This window comes from Urocitellus parryii, chromosome 9, assembly GCF_045843805.1.
Source record: "Urocitellus parryii isolate mUroPar1 chromosome 9, mUroPar1.hap1, whole genome shotgun sequence".
In the NCBI taxonomy this organism is placed as follows: Eukaryota; Metazoa; Chordata; class Mammalia; order Rodentia; family Sciuridae; genus Urocitellus; species Urocitellus parryii.
This window is the reverse complement of record NC_135539.1, coordinates 77,847,099-77,862,595: the sequence shown is the minus strand read 5'-3', so window position 1 is coordinate 77,862,595 and position 15,497 is coordinate 77,847,099.

Sequence of the window (15,497 nt, the reverse complement as noted above, 5' to 3'; positions counted from 1 at the left end):
AACTCCAGAAGAAATCTGACTCATAATTGAAAATGAGTAATGAGCAAGCAGGATATGAGGGGAAAATGAATTTAGTTATTAAGAGAGGAAGTTCAGGCTAACAAGGAGGCAGCATACAGTGCATGCTCCACCTAAGACCTGCAGCTGGGGAGGGAGCAGTACAGAAGGAGCTACTCATCACAGCACACAGCTAGGATGGTGCTGAGTGTGGGCAGTGCCTGCATAACTGGCAGGAGCAGGACTCTGGATGCCATGCAGCCCTTGAGAACAGCAGACCACCCCTGACATTATCATCACGATTTTCACTTTGATAGGAATACTATTTTCCTATGAGCTTTTGAAAACTGTATTTGTTAAAAAAAAAAAAAAAAAAGGTGGGGGCCATTTTATTTAACTCATTTTCTTTTCTTTTCTTTTTTTTTTTTTTTTTTTTTTTTTTTGTGTGTGTGTGTGTATGAAGAAAAAAAATTCTCAGCCAAGTGTGATGCATGCCTGTAATTCCAGCAGCTTGGGAGGCTGAGACAGGAGGATCATGAGTTCAAAGCCAGCCTCAGCAACAAGGGAGACACTAAGCAACTCAGTGAGGCCTTGTCTCTAAATAAAATACAAAATAGGAGTGGGGATGTGGCTCAGTGGTCCAGTGCCCCTGAGTTCAATCTGTGGTACACCTCCCCCCCTCAAAAAAAGAAAATTCTCCAGTATTACTAATTTTGTTGGTAATGGGTTCATGGCTCTTTATTTACAAAAATGTTTTTGATTTCATTCTGGTTAATAAATTGAAACGAGTTGCCTCTGTCGGGAGCATGTTTTTTGTTGTTCATTGTTTGTTTAATGTACAATGACATCCTTCCACTGTGCATTTGGATTCCTTTTTCTCTTGGATATTCAGACCCCCAGTTCCTTGTTTGGCTTCTGATAATGTCTTTCTTTGGCAGATCATTCTACATCCTTGTTGTATTTATTCTATCATGCTTTTCTTTTCTTTCTTTTTTTTTTCCTTTTAGTGATTTTGTCTGAGAAAGAAAAAACACATAATTAAGGGTGTATATTCTGAGTTATTGTATGAACACAAAAGGGGAAACTAACCAGTTCTTTGGGCCAACTGAAGAGAGAGAGAGAAAAAAAAGATATTTTCCCCTTGGAGTCAATGACCTAAAATGTTTGTTTTTGTAAGATGGTTTTGAGCTTTGGAAGGATAGAGCCAACTGCCTAAAGTAGTTCAGGCTGAAAATTCATGGTTTGCTGACTCTCTAAATTACCTGGCACCCTGTGCTCCTGATCTCAGCTACTGTACACATTGGAAAGAAACAGGCTTTAGAAAGGCAATATGGGTATTATGTTAATTTCAAACAATTTAAAAATACAATAGAAACTGCTTTGAAAATCAGATGAATCCTCAAGATAATATCAATATGTTGGCAAAACACCAGATTTTCTGGGCTACAATGAAATTTTAATGCATAAGTAACAGCATGCAGGAAATGCCCTTTATTTAAAGGATTTACATTATAGCACGAATGAGATTGATACCCACCAATGACATTATATTTTATAACACTTTTTATATCTATTATTTGGGAGGATTCGATTACCTTTTCAAAATAGAAAACAAGTATTTTCTGTGACAAATATCCATTTAGTTTTTGATGTCAATTATTGAGGAGATCAAAATGAAAATCTATCTTGCAAGAAAATCTGGGAAATAAATTTAATACAAAAAATAAGGAATTTGTAAGATAACTGATATTGAATCCTGGCTTTGCCACTTACCATCCAGATAACTGTACCATGTATAGCCCTGTAGTCTCCATTTCTCATGTATGTTAAATAAAAAATTTATAAACACACACAAGAATAATAACAAAAATTAGGTGGATACAGTAAACAAATGTCAATCAATGTTACCCAAACAAGGAGAGAACTGATCCTGAGCTTCCTGCTGTTTCATGCCTTTGTAAGAAACATAAGTAATATTTAATAAATCAGGCTTCACGGAATGGCAGGATCAAGAGGAACAAAAGGTTTAGATCTTTGTGCTACTGACGAGTTGTAAAGATTCTTGATTACACGCTGCAACCCCACATGGATCTTTCCCCCAGTTTGCAGCACTCACAGTATGTTGAAATAACAAGAGCACTAATTAGCTGGCAGCAGCCGTGGTGGTCAATTCAGAGATTCTCTCTCCAAAACTTGGAGGTTTCAAATTTGTTGCCATGTTTTGAAAAAACCTTCATTTATGTAGGCTGACAGGAATTTGGGAAAAGATTCCAACAGATTAATATCACAAAGCTGTTAAAATCAAAAAACAAACCCCGTGGCTACAGAGAATATCTGAAAACAAAACAAAACAGAAACACAAACTTTTTTCTTGGCTCCAGATGATAAACTTTCCTGAGACAGCCATCTCCACACTTAAATGACATTTGATGGGTCTTTCAAAAATATTTTGTATAGATAATTCTTTAGCAGAAAATACCAACAAAGATATTTTCATTCTTGGGAACCTATTTTTTCCTCTTTCTGTATTTTACATATATTTCAGTACAGCCCAAGTAAAATGCTATTGGAACAGAGAGAAGTGCGAGAAAAGAAGAAGCCTCATTCTGGCATTGAGGAGGGGACAGGTGGGACTATTTAGTCCTTGCAGCAGAGATGACAGTAGGCTTAAGGGTAGAAATGATGTCCAGTGTAAGATCTCTCAGACACAGCTTTAGGTTGATCTTTAATTAAATTCCTGTAGCCTAAATGTTACAAACTAATTTTTAAAATTTGTGTGTAATAGAAACATTATTTAAAAAACTGTTTACATTGTAGTTGGACACAATTCCTTTATTTTATTTATTTTTATATGGTGCTGAGGCTTGAGCTCAGTGCCTCATATGGCTAGGTGAGCACTCTACCACTGATCCACAACCCCAGCCCCAGAAACATCATTTTAATAAAACTTTCATCTGTAATAGTTTTAAAAGGCACAAAATCTCTAATAAATTTGAAAACTATGTTGAAGTTTGTAGACTGAAAAACTATAAACTTTCATACCAATACTTAAACCTACATACTTGAAACTATATACTATGTTCATGAATACAAAATCTTAATTTCCTAAATTTGTCATTTTCTTAAATCCACATGTAGGTATAACAATTCTAATTATAATTCCATTAAATCTAGCATTTGGACATATTCGTGATTACAAATTTTCAAAAGTTGCTTCTTAAATTCATATAGAAATTTAAAAAGTCAAGAAATAGTAAAAATCTTCCAAAGAAAATGAATAAAGAAATAACTTCAAAATTATTCATCATTCAGATAGTGTAGTATTGATGGCACAAAAATAAGCAAAACTATGAAATAAAGGGCTAAGAAATGTGTGGGGAATTTCATATTCAACAATTCAATTGCATAATACTGCTGAAGAGCAGAAATTGGTAAAAGTAGAGGTAGGGAAAAATTATTTATGCTGGAAAAGTAAAAATGTGTTTCCTACCATATATCTTAACATGTGTTTCAAGCCAGAAAAAAATGATTTAAGTTTCAAAAGCAAACACTAATTTTTATAGACAAAAAAAGTCACATATGTAATCTTATCTTTCCTTCAACACAAATTCATAAACATTAAAGAAAAGATTAAAAGATGAATTTTGATTAAAGTTTTCTATCCATGCAAATATACATTAAGAAAATAAAAGGGATAAAACAATAAGGTATTTACCAAAAGAGAAGAAGATATTTGCCACTCTTATAACTCACATTGGATATTTTTTGTATGAATATATGTGAAATACCCTAAAATAAAGAAGATTAAAAAATTAAAGAGAATAGGGGCCATAAAACATTCATAAGTATCTCAAAAGTAACAAAAAATGCTAATAGGCATATAAAGAGTTTTGTGCTTAAACTCACTTATTTAGAGAATAATAATAAAAACATGCTGGGGCATTGTTTACACCAGTTACATTGGCAAAAGTAACAAGTCTGATAATATTAACTCATAAGAAATGAAAGCCTGTTGCCATGAAATGTGATGCTACCTTGTGAAGTTAAATATCCAGACTCTGAGGCCAGATGATCTTATTCCTCAATTTATATCCAAGACCAACACATGAAGAAATATTAATAAAACTGTTGCATAAAATTTAAAAAGCTCATGTGAACTTCCATTGACAGGAGAATAAATAAAAATATAGTCACACTATGAAATATTAGAGAGAAATTAACATGAAAAATTCACAGCTCCCTGCCAAAACGTATATGAACCACAGTAGCACAATTCAGAATGAAAAAGCAAAATCCTAACAGATAGTACGTGTATAATATCCTCCTTTAAAAGTAAAAAGCTTGTACAATTTAGTAACATATTTTAAGAGACTAATATGCAAACTCTATCAGGGGCTCAAAAAATTCAGCAGTAAGAAAACTAACAACTCAATAGAAATTAGACAAGGATCTGAGCAGACCTTTCTCAAAAGAAAAAAAAATGGTTTTTCTGTGTATCCCCTCTAAAACTCTATTGAAACTTATGAAACCTAATGGTGTTAAGAGGTGGGGGCCTCTGAGGGCCTGATTAAGTCATGAGGGATCCACCTTCATGAACAGACTAGTGCCTTATAATAAAAACAAAGGGACCAAGCTCTTCTACTTTTCACCCCTGTGCCTTCCACTATTGAAAAGGCAGCATTTTAATCCTTGGGAAAAGCAATAAGGCACCTCCATTTTGAAACAGGTAGGAGAAAGTAGCCCTCACCAAAGACTTGAACCAGTAGATCCTTGATCTTGAGCTTTTCAGACTCCAGAGGAGTGGGAAATAAAATTCTCATGTTTGAAAATTACTCAGTCTGAAATACTTTGTTAAAGCAGCACAAGTTAACAAATACAAAGGCATACCAGTAACTAACAGATATATGAAAAAAATGTCCAACATCAGGAATCGTCAAGAAAATGAAAATTAAAAACCACGATGAAATATCACCTTTACACCTGACTATTAAAAAATGGCAACAGATAGCAAGCATTGATGAGGAGGAGGATAAAAGGAAAACTTATGCATTGATCGTAGGAATGTAAATTAGTACAGCCATTACTGAAAAGAGTACATAGGTTCCTCTAAACCTAAAAATGGAACTGAAATTCCAATTGGCAATCCCACTACTAGCTGAATTCAGAGAAAATTTAAAAAAATATTAAAGAAATATCTGCACTCCCAAGTTTATTGCATTATTAACAATAGCTGAGATGAGGAATCTATCTAAGTGTCCATCAGTAGATGAACGGAAAAGAAAATTTTGCATATATACACAATGGAATAGATTCAGCCTTAAAAAAAAAATGCTGTCCTTCGTGATAGCATGGGTAAACCTGAAGAACATTATGTTAAGTGAAGTAACTAGACACAGAAAGGCAACACTGAGTGATCTCGCTATGTTGTCACAAGTGAGTGACATAGAAGGGAGAGAATAGAATCTCGGGGATGGGCTGGGGGGATGTTGGCCGAAGGAGGAGGGAGTCCAGCAGATCACTGCACAGCAGGTGACCATGGTTAGTAACAATTTATTGAAAATTTGAAAATTACTGAAAAATCAAGCAGATTTTAAATGTTCTTACTACAAAAGCACAAGAAGAATGTGATGTGGTGGGTATATTAGCCTGATGCAGTCATTGTGCAATGCATTCATATTTCAAAACATCATGTTTTATCCCATAAATACATCATTTTATTTTGACAATTAAAAACTTAAAAAATTAAAAATGAAGTAAAATAAAACATACACATAACTGTAAAAAAATCAAACTCCAGTAATGTCATACTTGGTCATAAAAGGAAACTGACTTAAAGAAATGACGATTAAGAGAGGACCTCTTTCAGTAAAAGAAGTTTAAATGCCGAGCTGAAAGATGAGAAGGAATAAATCATGTACAGAATGTGGGAAAGAACATTCTAAATTTAAACATGCCCCCCACGCACAAAGTGGAGTGTATCAAAGGGTCTGGGAAATACCACTGCAAACTGCAGAATGATGTTTGAAGGAGCCTTGCTTCCTCAAGAGTAACCATAATACTGCTCATCACCCTCCCTGCTTCTCTGGTTGTCACTATTTACTGTCTCTCTTGCATAAAGAGGCCAGATCTGACAAACATTGAGCAAATGCACTTCTATGGCTATGCATAGTAAAATCCTGTAGGTTTGGGGGGGGGGATGTATTTAATCAGTGTTTTCCTAATGTTGATATGATGCTATTGTGGTGATAGGGAAGGGAAGAAAAGGGATCCAGGAAAGGTAAGAAGCCTGAAATAGCATCCTGTTCACCACCCGCTGACCACCCACCAGATGGGGCCACTGGCAAGCAGGGGTGTGCAAAACCTCAGAAAGTGTTTGGGACTGACACATCCCATGATGCTGACAGTCAGCACTGAGCCTCTGACCACAGACCCTACTCAACTCACCCCACACTCTAGGACGTGTCACTGCCCTGACCCCATTACCCAAAGTTCACATGAGAACTGTCCGGGTATGTTCTCACTGACCCCTGATCCAGGCTGTCCACATTCTACTGTTAGTAATGACCAACATCTGGGTGTCCAATGGTCACATATATCATTTACCCAGCACCCTCCTGAATCTGAGTCACTCTTTAAGAGTGAGTGAAGGGCTGGGATTATGGCTCAGTGGCCGAGCGCCAGCCTCGCATGTATGAAGCACTGGTTTTGCTCCTCTGTACCACATAAAATACATAAATAAAAAATAAAGGTATTGTGTCCATCTACAACTAAAAGAAAATTATTTTAAAAGAAAAAAAAATCCAAGCGCAATGGCGCATGCCTATAATCCCAGTGGGGCTCAGGAGGCTGAGACAGGAGTATCATGAGTTCAAAGCCAGCCTTAGCAATGGCGAGGCACTAAGCAACTCAGTGAGACCCTGACTCGAAGTAAAATACAAAATAGGGCTGGGGATGTGGCTCAATGGTCAAGTGCCCTGAGTTCAATCCCCTGTACCAAAAAAAAAAAAAAAAGAGTGAGACCTTGGTCTTGCCTTAGCCAGATCCTGCAGGTAGTGTGCCCCAGCGGCTGTGGGCTGTGGGTCTACTCCTATTTCCCCTGCTTCTTTTCTCCCTTGGTAAGAGCATCCATTTTTCCTTTGAGAAAATGTCTGTTCTCCATCCCATGTTATTCAGAAGAAATTCTTCCTCTTCATAGGGTTTCCCAAATATTTTGAATAAAAATAATTATTTCATTCTCCACCCTACTCTGTAAATAAAAGCACAATAGTTTTTTCAAAGGTGTGAATTTAAAACATTTCATTAAAAATCCATTAAATGTCCACTTCTTAAAGTTTTTATTATTTGACTCAGCATTTTTAGGAATATGAATTGAAATTGCCTAAAAATAATAATTCAGAGGAGTATTTCAATGTGTATAAAACTCCTAGAAAAATGTGGATGTGCATAACTTTGCTACATCTTATTCATTTTTGATTTTTCAGAACATAACATTTTCAATGTTTAGATTTTAGTAGATAACATCAGAAATAGAATTTATTTATTTTTTTGCTATTCTGCTGCTTAGTCAAAATATTTTTAATAGATGATAATTTTTGCCCTGTGGCTATACTGCCAGCACAGTGCATGAGCAAGAAGATGCATACACCAAATAAGAGGAGCCTAGTCTCAGATGAAGGAGGGAAGGGGCAGGAGGAATCATTCCTACATCTTGAAACCTCATGGACATTAGCAACACACCTCCCAACCTTTGCCTGGCTGGATTTTCAAAAGTGTTATGGGAAACTACCCCCTTTTTACTTTCCACTTTCTTCTTTGATACTTGGGGTTCTATTGCTGCTATCTTATGCCTGTTCCCCCATGGTATGCAGGATAGGGTAGAAAGAACTCTCTAATTTCACAAGTGGGGAAGAATCATGTACAGGGGGGCATTTGCAACAGTCAGGCCCAGCATCCTCATCTGCACTAGCACCTGATTCAGATGATGAAACTCTGGAGTTTGAGTTGCTGCATTTGCAGGGGCAGGAGGTGCCTCATGGGAGGCAGAAAGCAGATTGTGTCCGAGAGGCTACCAAGGTGGCACCCACGATCCCTCCAGTTAGTGTTCACATCCCCTTGTGATCTCCCAAGTCTGGTCAGAAACAGTCTGACTTGCTTTTAACCAGAAGACCACCGTGGCAAAGATGATAGGTGTCCTTCCATGATGTTGTTTTATTCAGTTCTCCATCTTACCAAAACCTCACTCTAGAATCTCGCTGACCTTTCTGAAGAAGCAAGTAGACACATGTCCTGTTGTCCTACGGGAATGAATTCTGCCCAAAGCCTGAGGGAACCTGAAAGGGGATTCTTCCCTGGTTGAGCCTGAGCCTCCCTAGGAAGCTCACAGAGACCCACCTAAGCCATGTTAAGCCTTCTGATTAGAGAGACGGTGAATAGTGTTCTAAGCAAGCACATTGGTAGTTATCTATTGCACCATGCAGAACATTAGTGCAGTACCCACTGTGTTGCCAGAGTGCAAAAATACTGTTTCACCACTTTTTGCTTGCCTAGGTGGACATACATTTTCCAAGGCTAATCACAGCTAAGAGGCATTCTTTTGTTTCTCGTATGTTTTCTATGCTCTTTGGGGAGAAATAAAGTGCAGTTCTGATTGATTTGGGGCTATGAGTTTGGTCTTGATATAAAGAATCTTCTAGGAAGTCATTGAAGCAATCAGCACATGCAAAATGGTGGCAAAAGCACATTAGATTAACAGCTCATCTCCTCCAAGGATGCTATCAGAGAAAACAGCTGTAAACATGGCATAAATTCGATTCAAGTTAAGCACAGCAATCTCGTTCAGGCTATTGATCTTGTCCCTAATAAATTAGTAGGTGAATGGCTGGATGGGTAGAACAAAGGTTGTTGAAAATTCCTTACCTATAAACACTCTTGAATGATTCTCAACCTCGCTTTTCCTCCTTGATTTTGTAAAATACAGCATAGGAAATAATCCCCAGTTATCTAGGCTTTAGTGTTAAAAGAAAACAGTGCTGTTCCACCAATTAATACACGGTTTATAGAACCCCATATGGTGTGCAAACTGATTAAGGAGGCACAGATTACACCAGAGATGAGATTACATAAAAGGAATAAGTTAAGACTTTCGAGAAATGAAAGTGTGCTCCTACTTTGAGGCAGGGAAAATATTTTAAAACATGTTTTGCTGGTTAATATATTATAAAAGTAAATTGGTAAACTATCATCAGTTAACTGAACCAGTAAGACAAAAGAAAAACAAGAAGGAAAAAAAAAACCCTTCATATATACAGCAGGTTCTTCCAAAAAATGGGCAAATGCTGCTGTAAATAAAAGAACAATATATAAAGTTAGATGTACAACAGTACTTACCCTCTAAATGTGGCCTTCAGCAATTTATTGACTACTGAAAAAAACATATGACAGTATGAAGCCAGCAAGCAGCAGATAATAGACTATCTTGAAAGAGGACCCTTTTATTCCACACACAGCAGTAGGTGACAAATGGCCCTAATGCTGGTGCTTACTATTTTCTTCTCCTTTTTCCCCCACGGCATATCTCAGATCAGAGACTAATAGCCCCCCAGGAGAAGATACCCTGACACAACCCCTTCCATCTGCGATAGCTGCAGTTATCAAACATCTGTCTGTAACTTGCAATGGGGACAGGCTGAGAGCTTGTCATTTGTCTACCAAAACACTTGGTATTTTCAGCCATAAAACAGGAGAAAGTAACATAATGTAATTTATTTGTGTAAATGCCAGAGGCTTTATGATCCAAGAGCCAGAGTTTAGCTAGAGGCCTTCACAGTTTTAACTATTTTTCTTAATACGTACCTCAAACAATAATGTCTGTCATAATGTTTCCCCACAGAGAATGGCAAACTTATTTCCAAACTACCTAATTGTGAGACTTTTTTCTAACCTCGTGCTTTAGAGAGAAAAGGAACAAACAACAGAATGCCATCAATTTCATTGTATTATATGAAATTTCTAGGTCCGGTGCCACTCAGGTCATGTGTAAGCATTTAGTCCAAACAGGATTTAATGGTACATAGAGACAGTTGCCTAAAAGTTTTAGTGCATCTGCACAAGCTTCCCTGGTCACAGATGGTCACACCTCTTAATGAGCTCAGTATAGGGTTATTGTTCCAACTACCACCTTGCTAAAGCAAGTACCAAATTGCCCATTGTTAAGAAAATATTTAATGGCAATTATTACTTGCTTGTATTTGTTTAGATGTCTTCAAGAGGAGCATTTCCAGCATCTTTCAAATCTTCATGGTAAAATGAAGGAATGATTCCTGAGAGGCCTTGGGAGAGTTGTTAAGATCAGAGTTGCTGAGCCATTTTGAGACAGGGATTTAAGAGTCATCATGAAGACAGAGAGCAGTTAAAGGCTCTTGAATCATTTAATAAAGAGAAGATTGAAGGGATGCTGAGACTCCTAGGAAATCAGTGAGGAGCAGGGAGATAGTTCACTAGTGGTGTGTACCTTGTTCTCTGGTGGATGTGCAAGCACTGCCCAGATATTCCTTTTAGGAATGATGGTCTTTTATTTTTTTTCATTCTTGCAGCTAGGAGTCATGCCAGAAGACAGACATCATTTGTCAGCCCCTGAAAGATTCTCAGTGTTCCTACAACCATGCCCTCTTCTATGCCATGCACCATCATTGATTGGTCAGCAGGGAAATAGAAGGGCCTGGCCTCTTCCTCCTGCTCAGGCTGGAATGGAAGGTTATGTCTTCTCTTGAGCTCCCTTGGGATTACCTGAAAATTCTATTGATTCCTTGGTGCAGAGGCTATACAGTAACAAAACAGTAAAATTAATTATCATTTACCAGTAGCAGCCAGAAAAGTGCACCAAGGACTGGATTCTGAGAGTGTCTGACAAGGTGGAGCACGTGATGAGTCTGGATAGAAAAGTGTTTACGTATTTGGAGAGAAAGGGGATCAAACTGTGCAGCAAGGTCCCTAAGAGGTGATGCCAAGGTCTCTCTCAGAGGCAGGGAAAATGGGGATGGCAGACACATGGAGGTAGAAATGCCTGAACTGACACACTCTATGTTGGGCAAAAGTGAGAACCTGTTCATTCAATTAGGAGCTTTGATCCATAGGGAGTTAAATAAGTTTTAATAAAATATGGTGTCTGTAGACCTCAGTACCAAGGGTTGCTCCTCAATCTTATCAGTAAAAATAAAGTAGAAATGTACTCACTCCAATAAGAAATCAGAATGCCTTGTCGTTTTCCAAGTGGATCTTGTTATCAGTTGCAGAATCTATTGCCTGAAGGAGGGTAATCTCTTACAGCTCTAAGGAAAGTGTCCATGGGCAGGAGATATGGCTCCATGGTGGAGTGCTTGCCTAGCATGCATGCATGGGCTCTGGATCTGATCCTAGCTAAGAGAAAAAAAGCTAGAAAGTCTCCAAATTCTCCTGTTATCATTACGTGGGAGATCACACACTAAAGAAAGGGACAACCAAATATTTGTAACTCTGCTTCAAACAAAGGTTTTGTTTTCACTGTTACTTTCAGGACTATTGTGACACAGAACCCCTCTGAAAGTAGAGGCAGTGGGAGGTCAGCAAAAGGAGCTCTGACTCAAGTTCAGCTCACAGCATTTCCTACTGCTCTTATCCATGTGAGGGTTATTTCTCGGATCTCCAGTCTTCTATGGTCATTGAAATGACCCTCACAATTGTTCCTTGACTTATGGAGTGATGGTTACTATACTTAGGAACAGCAAGTGTAAGTTCTTAAACTCTCTTTTCCCAGACAAAAAAAAAAAAAAAAAAAAAAAAACCATACCAAGAGGAGCATTACCTCCTAGAGGTAGAAGGGTAAAACTCAGAGCCAGCAGGAAGGACCTAAAAGCTGCAGATGGGGAAGTCACCAACATATCTCCATTTGCTTCAGCAGAGTATCTTCTTCAATGACAGATAGATCTCATAGCATGGAGAGTATCTATCTGATCTCCAGCTGTGGCCTCTCTTCCAGGCAGTGCCTGAGTATGCAGCCTTTAAACTCACAGATACACTCTTTCTATTCCTAATTAGAAGGAAGATGAGAAACAGTTCTTGTTCACTTGAAAAAAACCAAGAACATGTATTTACCAACAGAGCCCAGGACTGTGTAAATAAAATTCCCAAACTCTCTGTCATACTCTACAGACAGATGGACCAGTGTGATCCCACAAGATATCACAGTCTCATCTCCTCATCGATACCATGATGAGCAAGAAGTGACTGGTGCATTTGAGGCCCCAGTAAATGCACAAACTCTAGAAGAGAACCAGGAAATCACAAAACTGTTAGTTGTGCAGGCATGCTAAGATACACCTGCATGATGAAGCTAGATGGTTGCACATCCCTTTTTTATAGGCTACTTTTATTGCACAATGGATGAATAGATACTATCATCTGGTTTTTTTAAATTCATAAAATATAGTTAAATTTAGAAAATATATATTTAGTACTAATAAACAGAATTAACAAACCACATCTTCTTATTTCAAAGGCTGAAGGAGATGTTACTTTATGTAATTTTGGCATTTCTGCCCAATGCTGCATAATCATCAATCCACATATGCAAGCTATTTCACACACGAATTCTACCACTCTGTTCCTCTATTTTCAATCTTGCATTGATTACAAAATTTATAACACTAGAAAAATTTTGAGTCATGACTTCTCCACAAGGACCTAAAACCACAATTTTCTTGTTTTATAAAGATATGTAGCTCATCCACTGGGGCGGAGGGAGGGGGAAGAAAAGTAAAAACAACAATAACACTTTCTCTTAGCCCACGGCCTCTTTATATTCTTTGCTCATGTTGACAGTCAAACTCCATCTCAGAATCTCCTCTGATTATTGTGAAGCTACTCTCACTGGGTTATTGCCTCACACTCTAAAATCATGAGCTTTGTCAAAGTGTCCAGTTTTGTAAAACTAATGGTGTCTCAGTCCTTGTTCTATTGGTCTAACAATAATAATTGAAATGACTGGTAATTCACTATTTATTCCCTCACCTTCCAGGAAAATACATCACCCTGGTTTTCTTTTGAACTGGTACCGTGGACTGCCTGGTTCTCAGTGCTGAAAAGATCTCTACTTTTATCCATAATGCCCTGATGAACAGATCCAACACCATGGTTTTGTTAAACAAAATCTATATAGCAACAATACCCTCACATTCTTATATTTCTACTCTGAACTTTTACATGAAATCCAGGCTCCCACTCATCTCAGACAGAGACTAACTGATGATTTCCTCAGAGGTTTTGTGGATAGCTCGGATTTAAAATGCCCAAGTTCAGATCCTGACTTCCAACGTCCTCATCAGTCCTTAACATCTCAGTGAGTGGCAACTGCATCACCACGTTTTTCAAGAGCAGAAACCTGAAAGCTATTTGTGATTCCTCACTTTCCACTGCAGTACATGTTTGATACTCAATTTACAAAAGGATTCTGAATCCACACATTTTCTGCCATGTTCATTTCTGACTCCTGGGTAATTGCAATGGTCTCCAAGTAGTGCCTGTTTTTTGACCCTCACAGAGCTGCAAACTATACTCAACTCAGCAGACAGGAACACTGTTGACCTACAAGCCAGACCTTGCTGCCTGACAGCCCAGAATTATCTAGTGTTGTCCTTTTCCCTGACAATGAAACACAAGTCCTGGGCAATAAGCCCCCACGTTCTATTCCCCCAACGTTTTGTCTCCTTCTCACTAGGCTGTCCCCAACGTGACGTCGCCTTCTCACTAGGCTGTAATCACACCAGCCTCAGTGCTGCTCCTCACACTGGAAGGACAGTCTCCTTGCACAGGCCCTTTGCACAGTCTGCTTTCTCTGTCTCCTCCAAATCGGTTCTTGGTGGATCCTAGACTTCCTTTTGCCTTGCCTTATTTTTCTTTGCAGCGATCACTTTCTAGCAGTGTCTTAATTATTATATTTATTTATTTCCTTGCTTGCTTGCTTCTCTTTTGTCTAACTCCTTCTGTAGTAACATGAGCCCTGGGAGGAAGGTCACTTGACTTCTTTTTTGATTGTTTGTTCTATTATAAGAACTTCCCACAGGGCTTCATGCATCATAGAAGTTCAATAAATATTAAAGATTATAAGGGGGAAAGGAAGAAAGAGGAAGTGAAGAAGGGAAATTAAGTTGAAAGAAAAGGAGAGAGAGAGAGAGAGAGAGAGAGAGAGAGAGAGAGAGAGAGAGAATAGGAGGGTGAGCAAAGGAGAAAGATAGGACAGGGGAGAGAAATAAATAATAAGGGAAGAAGGACAAAAGAAAGGAAAGTAGATCATATTTCAATGAATGACCCTAAAGTGACATCTCTATAAACAACCAGAGTGTTATACTTAAAAATACCTACTTCAAGGAATTGAGCTAAACACTTTAAATTTATAATAAAATACTATTGAAATTATCTAATATTTTTCTAAACACTAATAATTAAAAAATGTAAATATTCTACTATATTTGCCTCATTTTTCTCCTTTTTAATTTTAGAAACATAAAACCTTACAGATAAAATCTCACAAGACCTTTGCATTAGCTTCTCTCCATGCTTACAGATAACCCCATGCTATAATTTATATAGATAGATACATAGATATGTACTGATAAATATATTTTATATATATATGAATATTCTACTTGTACCAGTATTCATCCACAAATAATGCTCTATGTGTGTGAATGCCATAGCATATATGACATTGTAAGTGAATTGTTCTAGTGGCTATCCCTATCTTCCCTATCTTACCACAGTTCTGCATGATTATTTTATTTTACCATACTGTAAAGGTGATAGGCATTCAGTAGATACTGTACTTTGGATTTTGAATTCTGGTCTTTTCCTGGAATGGAAGTATGTGGCATGACACTCTCTTGAGATCCTGGGCAGCAGCAGTTAGCTGCAGTTTCTAGATAGCCCCACAATTGAGAGATAAACAACCCACATCCCACACTGTACTCTGTGGTCAGTGTTTTTCAGATATCCAATGAATGAGATAAGATATTCAATACTACATTATAAAATAGGATTGTGTTCAATGTTTTTTTCTGTAGGCTAATTAAGTGTTCTGAGCATGTGAAAGGTAGGCTAGGGTAAGCTATGGGGTTATGCATATGAAATGCATTTTTTGACTTATATTATTCTCAACTTGCAATGGGTTTATGGGGACGTAAGCCCATTGGTTAAGTTGAAGAGCATCTGCATAAGTATGTTTTCTGACATCCTTTTATCTCTAAATATTATGTATGTGAATTTTAACTCTGTGTAGATAGATGGATAGATTGTTAGTTAATTCCAGTTTATAATGTTGATATAGAAATATCACAATATATTCCATACCTCTAATGACTAATATCCCATTCCCTTTTTTCCTATGCTAACAAAGAAAATTACTATCTTTGCACAGTCCTATTATGCCTGGATAAATATATTACCTAGAACCTACAGCTTTCCAGGAACAC